This window comes from Trachypithecus francoisi, unplaced genomic scaffold (genome assembly GCF_009764315.1).
Source record: "Trachypithecus francoisi isolate TF-2019V2 unplaced genomic scaffold, Tfra_2.0 Lachesis_group0, whole genome shotgun sequence".
Taxonomy (NCBI): domain Eukaryota; kingdom Metazoa; phylum Chordata; class Mammalia; order Primates; family Cercopithecidae; genus Trachypithecus; species Trachypithecus francoisi.
Genome location: NW_022681453.1, coordinates 33,368,723 through 33,381,745, shown reverse-complemented (window position 1 = coordinate 33,381,745; position 13,023 = coordinate 33,368,723). Strand labels below are relative to the sequence as shown.

Genomic DNA, 13,023 nt, shown 5'->3' with positions numbered 1-13,023 from the left:
GGTTATGATGCCAGGTATAATTCTTTAATGTGATTGAAGTGATGTTTAAATGTGATATGTGACTGTTTTTGCATACTATAAAATACCTTATGTATAAAAGATATCATTTGTATTGTAAATGGACCATATTTTACATTTGATTTTACAAACTAAAAAGCACTTTGCTTTAGAAAGCTATTGGTATACCCCGTTAAAATCTAAATTAAATTTTTAAGCTCTTTTTTTTTTTTTTTTGAGATAGAGTCTCTTTCTATTGCCCACGCTAGAGTGTAGTGGCGTGATCTGGGCTCACCACAACCTCTGCCTCCCAGACTCAGGAAATCCTCCCGCCTCAGCCTCCCAGGTAGCTGGGACCACAGGTGCATGCCACCAGGCCTAGCTAATATTTTGTATTTTTAATAGAGACAGGGTTTTGCCATGTTTCCTAGACTGGTCTTGAACTCCTGGGATCAAGCGATCTGCCCACTTCAGCCTCCCAAAGTGCTGGGATTACAGGCATGAGCCACCGCACTCAGCCAGCTTTTTCTTTTAGCATGCTTACAATCCCAAAAAACAGAGATATTTGATCATGGGGTTAAGGAGCAATTCAGACATGGGTTTCTCAACTTCAGCACTAACACTATTGACGTATGGTTCAGAGAATTTTGTTGTGAGAAACTCTCTTGTGCATTTTTGGAGGTTTAGCAGCATCCCTGGCCTCTACCTACCTCTGCCTCCCAATCATGGAAATCAAAATGTGTCTAGACATTGTGTACGTCCCCTGAGAGACAAAGTTGCCTCTGACTGAGAACCACAGCTCTAGATAATGGAGTTGGAAAGGCTGGTGCGTCATCATGGATGATAGGAAGTTCTGCATTATTGCAGTTCCTTCAGTGTGGTTTCTACTTGGAAAGAAGAGGTACGAGCTTCTGTTTACAGAGGGCCTTGAATTACTGTAATCATCAAATATTTGTGTTACAAAAACTCCGCAAAATGCAAGTTTCTAAATAAATACCAAGAGTTTAGATGGCATTCAGTGAATGATTCAAAGAGGGGCACAGTATTTCTTTAATTAAAAGCAAGCAAGAATGATAACTAATTAAATATCATGATGCAACAGGGAAATGTGGGAAAGAAAGAGTTCTGTAGGAAACTGTACCAGAGAATTGGAATCTGAATTTGAGGACAGAAGCCTACATGGAAAGTTAAGGGCAACTTCCACTGCTGCAGAGCCGAGTTCAAACAATACCAAAAGGTAAAACACTAGTAAAAATGCGTCCATAGAAGGGGAGCTTTAGCGTCCTTTTAAAGGGAAGGGAACCATAGTAAATGTAATTGCCAACATATATTGCTATTATTAAAAATAATAATAACTAGCAATGCATGAGTGCCTCCTCTGTGCCAGGGAGTTTGCTAAGCACTTTACTGAACACTATCTCACTGAATTAAGCTTGTGTGGAGGGCACTAGCAAAGCACACAAAATCCTTTTTTTTTTTTTTTCAAGAAATTGGTAGTTTGCACTTCTATAAAAGCATTGAATGAGTCTCAGAGGAAAACTTGGAATGTTGCTGAATCGGTATTGTTTTTATCTTATATTATGTAACGGGAAAGAGTAGGCAGCACCACAATTTTTTCGTTATTCAAAAGCTCTGAAGCTTTGGCCCTAGCCACTAGGTCTCCACTGCCATTCCTTTTTCAAATAGCGGCCATGAGATAATTCCATGAGGAGGTGCAAATGAAGGCATATAAGTTTAAGCGAGATTGGACACAGGTCTCCCTCCTATCCTGAACTTGCTCTGAACCACTTGACTGGAACATCTCCTGTCCATCCTGGGTGCACTGCCCATTGCAAATCTCCCTTGTTGTTTTGATCTGAACTTTGTGTCTGATTCCATATCATCACTCCCCGGGATATTTCTACCCAGGTTGAAAACACACATCCCACTTCCAGGCATCTGCTTCATGTTTCCTGGATGGCCCAGTAATGTGTTTGTTTAGCTCACTTCTAGTTAGGCTATAGATTTTGCTGGTGGCCTTTTAAACACCACCTCAGAATGTTTGTTTTTTTAAGTTTTTGTCTTATCTCACTTCCTCTGAAAAGGCCTCACTTTTCACAGCTTGGCTGAAGCCTGAATAAGCAGCTCTTCTGTGAACCCTGCCTAGACATCTTGCCAAAATGTGAGGCTAAACTATTTGCAGTTTGAAAATCATAATCATTCTACATTGTAGTATTTCATCAAATGGCCAAGAGAGCAATCCAAGAACGTGGACAAGAGTACAGTAAACTGCCTTAGCAGTGGTCTGTCTCCCCCACATCTCTGTCTTACAAGTGCATAGCTGTGTGGAGTGCACTGATTCTCAAATGCATGGGAAGCACCTGGGGAACTTGTTGAACTGCAAATTCCCAGTCCACATCCTCAGAGATTCAGACTCAAAACAGCTGCGGGGGGCGGCCTGGAACTCTTTTTAACAAACACTTCCCCATATCATTTTGATGAAGTGGTTTGTAGATGTGAACATGAAGAAAAAACCCCAGTAAAGTGGTTAAAATCAGATACTTGAATGTCTTAGATCTGGCTTTGATTCCTAGCTAGGCCACTGCCTAGTTGAGTAAAACTTCTGAACTCCAGTTTCTCTCAAAAGTTGATAAAATGAAAACATTTGTGAGAATTCAATGGGCTTGACACAATGTGAATGTTTAATAAAAGGTAGCTTTTATTTTAAAATCATTGTTTTCTAAAGAAACACAAAAGAAAGGACCATAGCTACAAACTTATTAATAGTCTTCTAGGAGGGGAAATTGGTCTTTAATTTGTAAATCTAAAGGCAAAACTTGAACAAAAGCATGAAGGATAGAAAGCAAATGTCTAGCTCTGTTATTCCGATGATACACAGCACATACCTGGAGAGTGTGGTACCCTCTCCAGCCCCATCTCCACTCAGTATCCTTCTGGAGGTATCTTGATTTCCTTTCCTCAGGGAAGTGGCCCTCCTGACCCCTATGTTAAACACACAGCGCCAGTTCCTTCTTCCTGATGCCTTCATTATGTGTTATTTTTAATTACTAGTTGATGGCTATCTTCCTGCTAGTCTGAGCTCCACCAAAGGATGGGGTCTTGTTGCCTATACATAGCCTTATATCCAAGGTTCATAGTATGAGACTGATACATATATTTTGTGAGAACAAATAATCGTAAGAAATTAAAAAAAAATTCAATTATAGAATGGAAAGTCTTGGGGGATACTGCCTTACCTGTCACAGCAGATCCATTCAAAGGGACCACTTGGATATCCTGCCAAGGAAATCAGTGAACTTAGTGACTCTTAAGTTTTTTTTTTTCCCAACTGGTCAAATAGTTTTCTGGAGCACCTGAAGGAAATCTTGGATAGTTTCTTGAAGGACAAAGTCCTAATGAAGAGAGCTCTGTTTTGCAATTTGCATGGAGCTAGACAAATTGCACAAGGAAACACCAGATGACAACATCAATTTTAATTAGATCTCAGTGAAACACCTGAAGGTACTATTTAAATGATGTACTGCTTCAGCCCACAGGACCTCCAAATGGTGAAAGGGAGAATTAATGGGGGTAGGGACAGAATGATTTTATTTATCAATCTAGTCCCAGCTCTGCTGTATTCACATGTTTTTTTCCTTATTCATATGGAGAAATTTTAACTTGACATTAATATCCCCACAAAGGAAAGGTGATTCGCCAGCTGAAAGAATTAAGCATTCTACCAGACCTAGTCTCAAAAGTTGGAGAAACTACAAAAATCACACATTATTTCAAGTCTGGAAAAGCTGAGCTAATATTTTTTTTCTCCATTGTCTTTCCTTTTCTGGTTCTGGCCCCAAACAGAAAGCCCCTTTTATAACCTTTTAAATGTGTTTCTTGAGGGGAAAGAATACTTTCCAAGTGGAAGTAGAAATAGAAAATAAATGCAAAATTCTATTTCTTTTGGCATGCAGACTTCATATGCATTCTGTTCAGATGGCTGGAGTTCCCATTCCTGCAAAATAAAGGGCTACCTGGAAGCCTAGAAAAAGGTTAAGAGGCTACATGATTCTTAGCCCTATGTTCTTAATCAATTTAGTTCTTATTACAACTTAACTGGACTTCATCAAGAGAACAATCCCTCTGATTGAATATTTATATTCCATTTTCAAAGAAAATCAGCAAAGTAACAAGAAATCACAGTTATATGTAAAGCGAGTATACATGTCTAAAATATATCTTCATTTATTTGGCAAAGTCATGGCGATGCCATTTTAAAGAGAGTTCTGCACGTTTCTCTATTCATTTACTTGAGACTATTTGTTTTCTTTCTTCTGAGAAATGAAAAATACACTGAAAACGAAGACAAGCTATTTCCTGGCAAAGTGCTAACTGCTCCAGCAACAGACTGCCTCCGAGCTCCGGGAAGTCATTTTGCAAAGGCTTTGGACTCAGGTGGATGAAAGCCCCTGAGTAGCCCATTAGTAGTTTCAGCTTTATCAGGCCGATGACTTGCCATAAATAAAAGAAAAAAAGCCAGTGTGGGGACAATCATCATCAGGTGGGAGAGGATCAAAACCGTTCTATATCACACATTCAGTGAAGCGTGGGTGCAGCAGTGAGAGATTACTGTAGCAATTTGCAAAGCATATTCCTCAGGTGATATTCTATGGTTGAAAAACTTTGGCCCAATAATTCTATGCTATTTCTACTTCTGGAAAGTCACAATATATTTTTGTCAGTTACAGGCCCTAGGAATTCCTGAAATGACATATACCTTTTAAAAAACTTGGTTTTCCCCAAATTCATCTGACTCCTTTTTATTTTATAGCACACCTATTAACAGTAACTGGCCTTCTATTGAAAAATAGTACGTTGACCTATAAGCCGCTCTCCAACTCCCACCCCCTGGCCCTTCTTTTTTTTCTTTTTCTTTTTTTTGTACTTTATTGAATGAGAGGATGATCTATGGTAGTTCTAATGCTTCCCAGGTCTTTATATGTCATGACACACATGGAAAAAGATAATAAAAATCATAGTAGTTGCATGCTAATGGCTATTAACATCCTTTTTCCACTTAATGTTTTCTTACTTTCTTTACCTGCTATAGAAGTATTCTGTGAATTCCTCTATTTCACTAATTTATGAAGTGCCTGCCGTCAGAACTGCTGGCTCGGAGGTGAGGCTATTACCTCTAGGGCTGAGGGGATCAGTAGCATAGGGAAAACCAGCATGCCATGGCTTAGCAGTCAGGAAATTCCACCCTGAGGAGCTAACAGCTATGCAGTGGTTAAACCCATCTGGCTGTTGGGAATGTGTGTGCGCTGACTCTGGAGTCCTCCCCACTCTCCATCGTTTGGGGTCTTTAGGTACCTACTTTTTCCCAGTGTGAGATCAGATCTGAGCGCTATGATTGGTGCCTTTTGTTTCACGGCCCACCTTGCCCAAAACACTTTCCAGGGTTCTGATACTGTGTCATTCAAATGACTACCCTCATTTCCTGTGTTAGGTACATTTCATTTTTCCTGTCTTGGTTTCTATAAGAGGCAGCAGAACAGATGGAGGAGAACTGGGGGATGATCTACCAGCTCTCCCTGCAACATGTGGAGGATTTCCACTTCCTTTCAATTAGGAGCAGGCTGTTCTCAGAGGATCCCTTCACCTTCCCCCACCCCACTGCCCTACTTACTTCCAAAGCAGACAGCCAGAATTTGATTTCACTATCAGAGCTATGCCTGCTGGGAAAGGAGAACCAAGTGGGTGGCCACTAGTAGGGAAAAGTTATATTCAAATGGGCTCATTGCAGCTGGTAGGATTCCAGGTGTTTTCCAAATACACATATTAACGAATACCACATTTCTTATTTCCATTTTGAGATCTCTAGGCTCTTTTTTCATTATTGTTTCCCAGTAGAATATATTGTCTCCTTTTATTTCCTTCAAAAGTAATCCATATTCGTTGCTCAAAATTAAAACTATACAAATGAGCAAAACAAAGAAAACAAAAATTGCTCATAAAGTCACCACCCAAATAGAATCATAGTTAACATTATAATGTGTTTCTCCCGATCGTTTTTCATATATTAGCATTCAAAGTTTGTTTTAAAACATTGAAATATCTGTGCATAATGTATGATAAACATCATCTCCTACCTAAATATATATCTCAATTATCTTTAGAAGCCATGAAATATTCTACAATTTCTAGAGGCTGTGTAAACTCTCTTCTGTGTGCAGTGGTGTATTTGATTCATTCTTTTACATAATCCAAAGTAGTGATTCAAAGTTTGGAGTTTCCCCCTATAATAAACATAGCTATAGTTAATACTTTATAATGAAATATTTGTGTACACATCCTTGATTTTGTACTATTTTTGTTTCATTTATTATAAAATACAACAAACACACAGGAAAAGTACATATACATACATTTTGTAGTTAGTTGAAATAATTATAAAAATAAATACCAATATAATTACCAACCCCAGCTGGCAAAAGATCATGGCCAGCAGTCCATGAGCTTCTCTCCATCAAAACTCCCTCCTGTTCTTCTGGAGGGACTATCATTGTGATTTCCTTGTTTCCTTTTTAATTTTACCGCTTATAAATGAATCCCCGACAATGCTCATTTTTTAACTTTTATGGATATGGATTCATATTTTTGTATCTGGCTTCTTTGGGTTGAATATATGTTTGTTAAACTTATCTATGTAGCTTGTTCATTTTCATTATTGCATAGCATACCATTGTATGAATATGCCATAGTTTTTCCATTCTATGCAGGATGGGTATCCCAGATTTGCACAATTACAGGCTACAATAATCCTAGGGTATGTGTGTACCCATTTTTTTTAAAGTATATCCCTGAGATTGAAATCATTGAGGATAGGCTGTCTTCAGCTTGAGTAGATAACAAAGTAAAATTTATACCAGCTGTGTATGAGGGTTCCCAATATTTTGCATTCTCTCAACATTTGGTATTTTCAATTGAAAGTGATTTGTCAAGCAAGAGTATTTCATTTTTGTTTTCATATACATATTCCAGATTCATAATGAGGTTGAGCAACTTTTCATGTACAGCATGTATTGGTCATTTGAGTTTCCTCTTTTATAAAGGAAGATACTGGAATCTGTTGCAGACATTTTTCTATTGTGTTGTCCCTCTTGTGATTTAGAAGCGTTCTTCATATCTTCTCAAAAGGAGCCCTTTGTTGGTTTTACAGGTTTCAGATATCTTCTCCCAGTCGATGGCTCATCTTTTCAATCTTTTAATAGTATCTTTCTGGTGAGCAGTTCTTTTAAAATGTAGTAAAATCTGTAAACTTTTCCTTAGAGTCAACATTTTTTGTGTTTTAGGACATTCTTTACTACTTTTCACTCATGAAAATGTTTATCTATATTACTTTCTAAGTTCTATATCTTCTCCTATTATCCTCTTCTATTCTAAACAAGTTGGATTATTTTGTATGTTGTGTGAAACAAGTGTAATTTTTTTCTCATCTTTTGAAAAATAAAATTGGTGAAAATCTTTTTTTATATTGTGTAAAATAGATGTGTGATTTTTTCTCTTTTAAAAAGTACATGAATACTCAATTTTCCTGGCAATATTGATTAAAATCTGTCCTTTCCCTACCAAACTGCCATGTAACGGCTGCCATACAGCAAATGGCTATAACACAGGTCTGTTTCTGAACTGGCAATGTTCCACTGCCATTTTGGCCTATCTCTGACCGCAGTTAATTCTAACTTAATAGTCACTCTTGATACCTGGTAGGAGATGTCCCTTCATGGTGTTCTTGTCTCTTATTTATCCTTTGAAACTCCATATATGTTTTAGAATCAGCTTATTGGGTGCAAAAAAATTGGGGAATTTCATTGTGATTTCTTCAGAGGACAATTTATATATTTATGATATTGAGGCTCCCAATCTATGATCATTTATCTAGGTATTCTTTAATACCTATTAATAACATTTTATAATTTTACTCAAGTCTTGCAACTCTTGTTAGACTTATTCTTACATATTTTTGATACTATTATGAATGCTGTCTTTTTAATTGTTTATTTTCTGGTTTCTAGTATATAGTACTACAACTGATTTTTGTGTATTGATTTTCTATCCAGATTTTATATCTTAATCAAAATAATGTATCTGAGGTTTCTTTGGGATTTCATACATATAAAATAATATTTTAATGTGACAATTCTGGTTTTTCCTTTCTAATCTTTATGCTTTTTATTTTCTTTGCCTCACTGCACTGACTGGAAACTGCAGTATAATTCTGATAAAGTGGTAATCGTGGGCATTTTTGTCTTTATCTCAAAATGGGGATTTGCTATCAAGTATAATGGATGTTGTGAATTTTTTGTAGATTCCTTTTATCAGATTAAGGAAATTAACTCTCTGATCACAAGTTTTGCTTCAGAATTTTTTAAAATCATGAATAAATGTAGATTTTTTTCCAAATGGGTTATCTGTTCTCCGTAAGCTTAAAGATAACCTGTTACATTATTTTCTTTTAATATGTTATCATTGTCCATTATTTTACAACAAACTATGCAAGTAGCGAGTGGATTGAAATAACTACCATTTTTATTATCTTTCACAGATCTGTGGGTGAGAGGGATCAGCAAGATGGTTCTTTGCTTTTGTTTGGGTGCTCTCTTGCCATTGCAGTGGGACAATGTCTGGGGCTGCAAACATCTGGAAGTTTAATTTGGATGTGGGACTGTCCAAGATGGTCCATTACATGTCTTGTGCCTAGGTAGGGATGGCTAGAAATCTCAGTATAGCTGATATCATGAAATGAGTGAGGCTGTCCTTTCCTTGTAGTCTCAGGCCTCATTCTCTCTATGTGGTCTCTACAAGGTCTTCCCAGTTGGATAGGTGAACTTCTTACATGGTGGCTAAGGGATCCCAAAGTGCAAAAGTAAGACTACCAAGCCTTCTTGAGGCATGTTTCTGGAATAGGCACAGCTTCTCTTCTGCTATGTTCAATTGGTTACAGAAGTCACAGGTCAGCCCATATTCAGTGAGGGAGGAACTTCTAGGGATGTGATGCCAAAGGTCACCTTTAGAGACTATTACAATATATTAATGTGGTGAATTGTAACAATTAGATTTTCTAATGTCTATTAACCTTACATACTTGGGACAAACCCAACTTGGCCAACACAAAGAATTATTTTTAAGTCTGATATATTACTTGCTTAGCTTGGCTCATTTTGCTTTTTTTCTCATAATACATTTCAAGAAAAATAGTGGATCATCTTTGCCCTAAAAAGAATCCAGTATAATACTTGATATGGTCTGGCTCTGTGTCCCCACCCAACTCTCATCTTGAATTGCGATCTGAATTGCAATCCCCATGTGTTGGGGGAGGGACTTTGTGGGAGTTGATTAGATCTTGGGGGTGGTTCCCACCTGCTGTTCTCATGATAGTGAATTCTGAGGAGATCTGATAATTTTACAAAGGATTTTCCCTCTCTTCACTCTGCACTACTATCTCCTGCTGCCATGTGAAGAGGGACATGTTTGCTTCCCCTTCTGCCATGATTGTAAATTTCATGAGGCCTCCCCAGCCATGCAGAACTGTTAGTCAATTAAGCCTCATTCCACCATAAATTGCCCAGTTTCAGGCAGTTCTTCACAGCAGCATGAAAAGGTACTAATACAATACTCTTATATGGTGAAAGTAGTTGAAACAGTAAGTTCTCTCCTCTCCAAATATATGTCCTGAGACTAAACTTCCTTGATTTCTCCATGGAAGGGATAGGACACTGGGCCAATCTCATTGCTCCCAGCCCAGCAGGCATCAGAACCTTAGAAGCTATGATTTCACTCAGTGACTCAGTGTCACATTGGCACATCCTGTTTCCTTTTGGTGCCACCTTTTACACAAAAGCACTCAGCACATCCTGCATTGGCAATGAGATGGGTCTCCCTGCCTGCCCCTTCTTCTGTGTGACCTCACGATGATTGCATTGAAAGGATTATGACAGCAATTTCCTACAGTCCCATGGTGCCCAACAAATTGAGAGTGACTCAGTGCCTCAGACAAGGAGGTAAATGTTTATTTTCAATGATTATAATCGTCACTCTTTCCTGTCCCCTCCTCCCCACAGTTGCTGATACTATATTCCATTATGTTTATAAAAATATTAAGGGACATTAGTATAAGGTGATTAGGATAATATTTAGTTATTATTGTAATAGATTCTGTTTGAAATACTGTAACTTAAGATGTGCCAGACATTGCACCTTAGGCTTTACATATTGTGGCGGACAAAACATGGCCAGAAATGTATCAACATTTCTATTGAGAGATGAGTCTCTGACCTTTCCCCTTGCAGCCAGTTGAGCACTGTAACAGCAGTGAGCAGGAGGATATGGAGGAAGTGATGCTGTGACTGTTTCTAGGGCTTAATAGACTAGCAGCTTCTACTTCCTGTCTCTTGGAACACTCATTCAGAGAAAAGCCAGCTGCCATGTGAGAAGTCAGCAACCTTGAACCCACCATGCTTTGAGGAAGCCCAAGGTAGCCACAAGAGAATAGAGAAAATTAACTAGACACCATCAACTATTCTAGCCATCCCAGCCCAGGCACCAGACATATGAGTGAAGAAGCCATCAGATGATCCAGTCTTAAATGCCAACTGCCTGCAACCATGTAAAGACACTCTAAGGGAGAACTATCTAGCTGAGCCTATCAACTGCCAGAACCATACAAGATAGTATCAATTGTTTTAAGCCACTAAATGTTGGGGTAATTTTTATGCCTCAGTAGAGAACAGGAATATTTGTTATTTCATTTTCATTAAATCTCTGTAAGATAGGGGCTATCATTATGCTTATTTTACAGATGAGGAAACAGAGACTAAGTGATTTCCTCCAGTCCAATTAAATTATAATAGAGCTGAGATTTGAACTCCAGCCTATGTAATTCCAAGGTCTGCAGGTGCTTAGCAGACATGGCACAGTAATTTTGATCCTTCTTTTAACAGATATAAAAGCAGTATTGGTTTGTGCTCATAGGATATTTGCAGTCTGCTAAGATAAAAATGACAATAATGACAGCAAAGGAGGGAATATTTGGTGAATTTGATTGATTTTACAAAGATAAACTATGTTCCTATTCTAAGACTGAATATAGTGAGGGAGACTTTTGTGAAAATTTAGAAAGTGTGAGGAAAGCGATAAGGGAGAGCTCATATACCATGCTAGTTTGTCTCCTAAGCCCCATGTTCCTTTTCTTATAAATCAAAGTGCTCCCATCAGTCAATTGGGATTTTAATACTTAAGGTAATATCAACAATCTGGATCTTTCTTTAGACCAAGAATTTTAGGGCTACCTTTAGTGACTAGCATTGTTTGGTAGCTCTAGATTTAGAGTGTCACTGAATTCAATTAAGAAAGAAGATGCAAGAGGCCCAGGAAAAGATTACTTCAGGTTTAATAACAACTAACAAGTGGGTCTCAATTGGGATGCACATGATAATCCAGTGGGGAGCTCTGAAAAGTCATGATGCCTTGACCACACCCTAACAAATTGCACAGGAATATCTGGGAGTGGGACCCAGGCATCAATATTTATTTCAAGGTCCCTAGATGATTCGAATGTGCTGCTGAGGTTGAGGGCCAATGCCAAGTGGACTAGATTTGGAAGCACTGAAAATGTAGTCCTGTAAGACATATGCTCACCAGCCCTCCTCCTTCCTATCTTAGTCTCCTCTCTCTTGGGTCCAGAAGTTGATTCATTTATTCATGTGACAGTTATGTAGTGAACATCCACTACTTGCTAATTTGGAGTCACATTGATACTGACATAGATTATAGGAGGAGAAACCAGCCATTTTATGGATAAAGATAAGTTGAGTTTTGGTCTTGTGTTTGAGGTGCTGTGGGACCTCTTGGTAGAGAGATTCAGAGAGTACAGATGTCTAAAACTTAGAGTGAATGAAGTGGACTGCAGTTTAGGGTGAATGAAAATCCTAAGCATGAATATGGTTGGTTTTGGATGCCAGTGAATATATCCCACTCCTGTGAGGAGTAGCTCAATATGGGTAGCGGTCCCACCACTAGGGCAGTGTGAAAAAAAATCACGTCTATGGGGAAGATGGGTGATGTGGGTGCCATACATCTTGAAAAAACTCCTCTTCCAGGCAATTCTCTTATGTGTCCCCAAGAACAGTACCAACTCTGCTCCTCCCCCTCCAAAAACTCAAGTGAAATGTAACTGAAAACCATTGCATTACAATATAGGTCATGATTCATGTGACTGGTACGGTCTTTCAGTAGATATTTTCCCACTGTTAAAGTTATTTGAGACATTATCACTTCCACTATCTTTTTTATGGCATGTAAAGACTTATGCAATCTGATTCTCAGCTACCACAGGATGTCATTTCCTTCTGTGCTTTACTCCTCACACATTTGCTTTGCTCCAGCCACCCTGACCTTTCTATCTGTCCTTTGACTATACAAGGCTCATTCCTATTTGGGGACATTTGCACTTATTACTCTTACTGTTTAAGATTTTGCTCCCCCAGATCTTCCTGTAGCTCCTCCTGTCTTAGAATTTGGGTGTCAACTCCAAACCCAGATATCACCTTCTTAGAGAGGCTATGTCTGCATACTATACTGACACCCTGTTGTGCCTTCCTTATAGCTAAAATTTTTTTATTTTTTTTTGAGATGGAGTCTTGCTCTGTCACCCAGGCTGGAGTGCAGTGGCATGATCTCGGCTCACTGCAAGCTCCACCTCTCGGGTTCATGCCATTCTCCTGCCTCAGTCTCCCAAGTAGCTGGGACTGCAGGCGCCCGCCACCATGCCTGGTTAATTTTTTTTTTTTTTTTTTTTTTAGTAGAGATGGGGTTTCACCACATTAACCAGGATGGTCTCGATCTCCTGACCTTGTGATCCGCACACCTCAGCCTCCCGAAGTACTAGGATTACAGGCATGAGCCACCGCACCCAGCCTATAGCTATACATTTTTATACCTAAAACCTTTTTAAAAATTATCATTTTGTTTGTAGTACTGTTAGTT

The 13,023-nt window shown here is 38.6% G+C and overlaps 1 protein-coding gene across 3 annotated transcripts in view; it reads right to left on the bottom strand.

Moving 5' to 3' along the window:
• LOC117083092 overlaps nucleotides 1-13,023 on the bottom strand; it is a 358,101-nt gene that overhangs the window by 32,181 nt on the left and 312,897 nt on the right. The window contains exon 2 of one of the 3 annotated variants that reach the window (XR_004436936.1): nucleotides 3,234-3,273. The exons of the other annotated variants lie outside the window; for them this stretch is intronic. The gene's annotated coding sequence lies outside the window, so the exon portion shown is untranslated. The remainder of the gene's footprint in view (nucleotides 1-3,233; nucleotides 3,274-13,023) is intronic. 3 annotated transcript variants of the gene reach the window in all.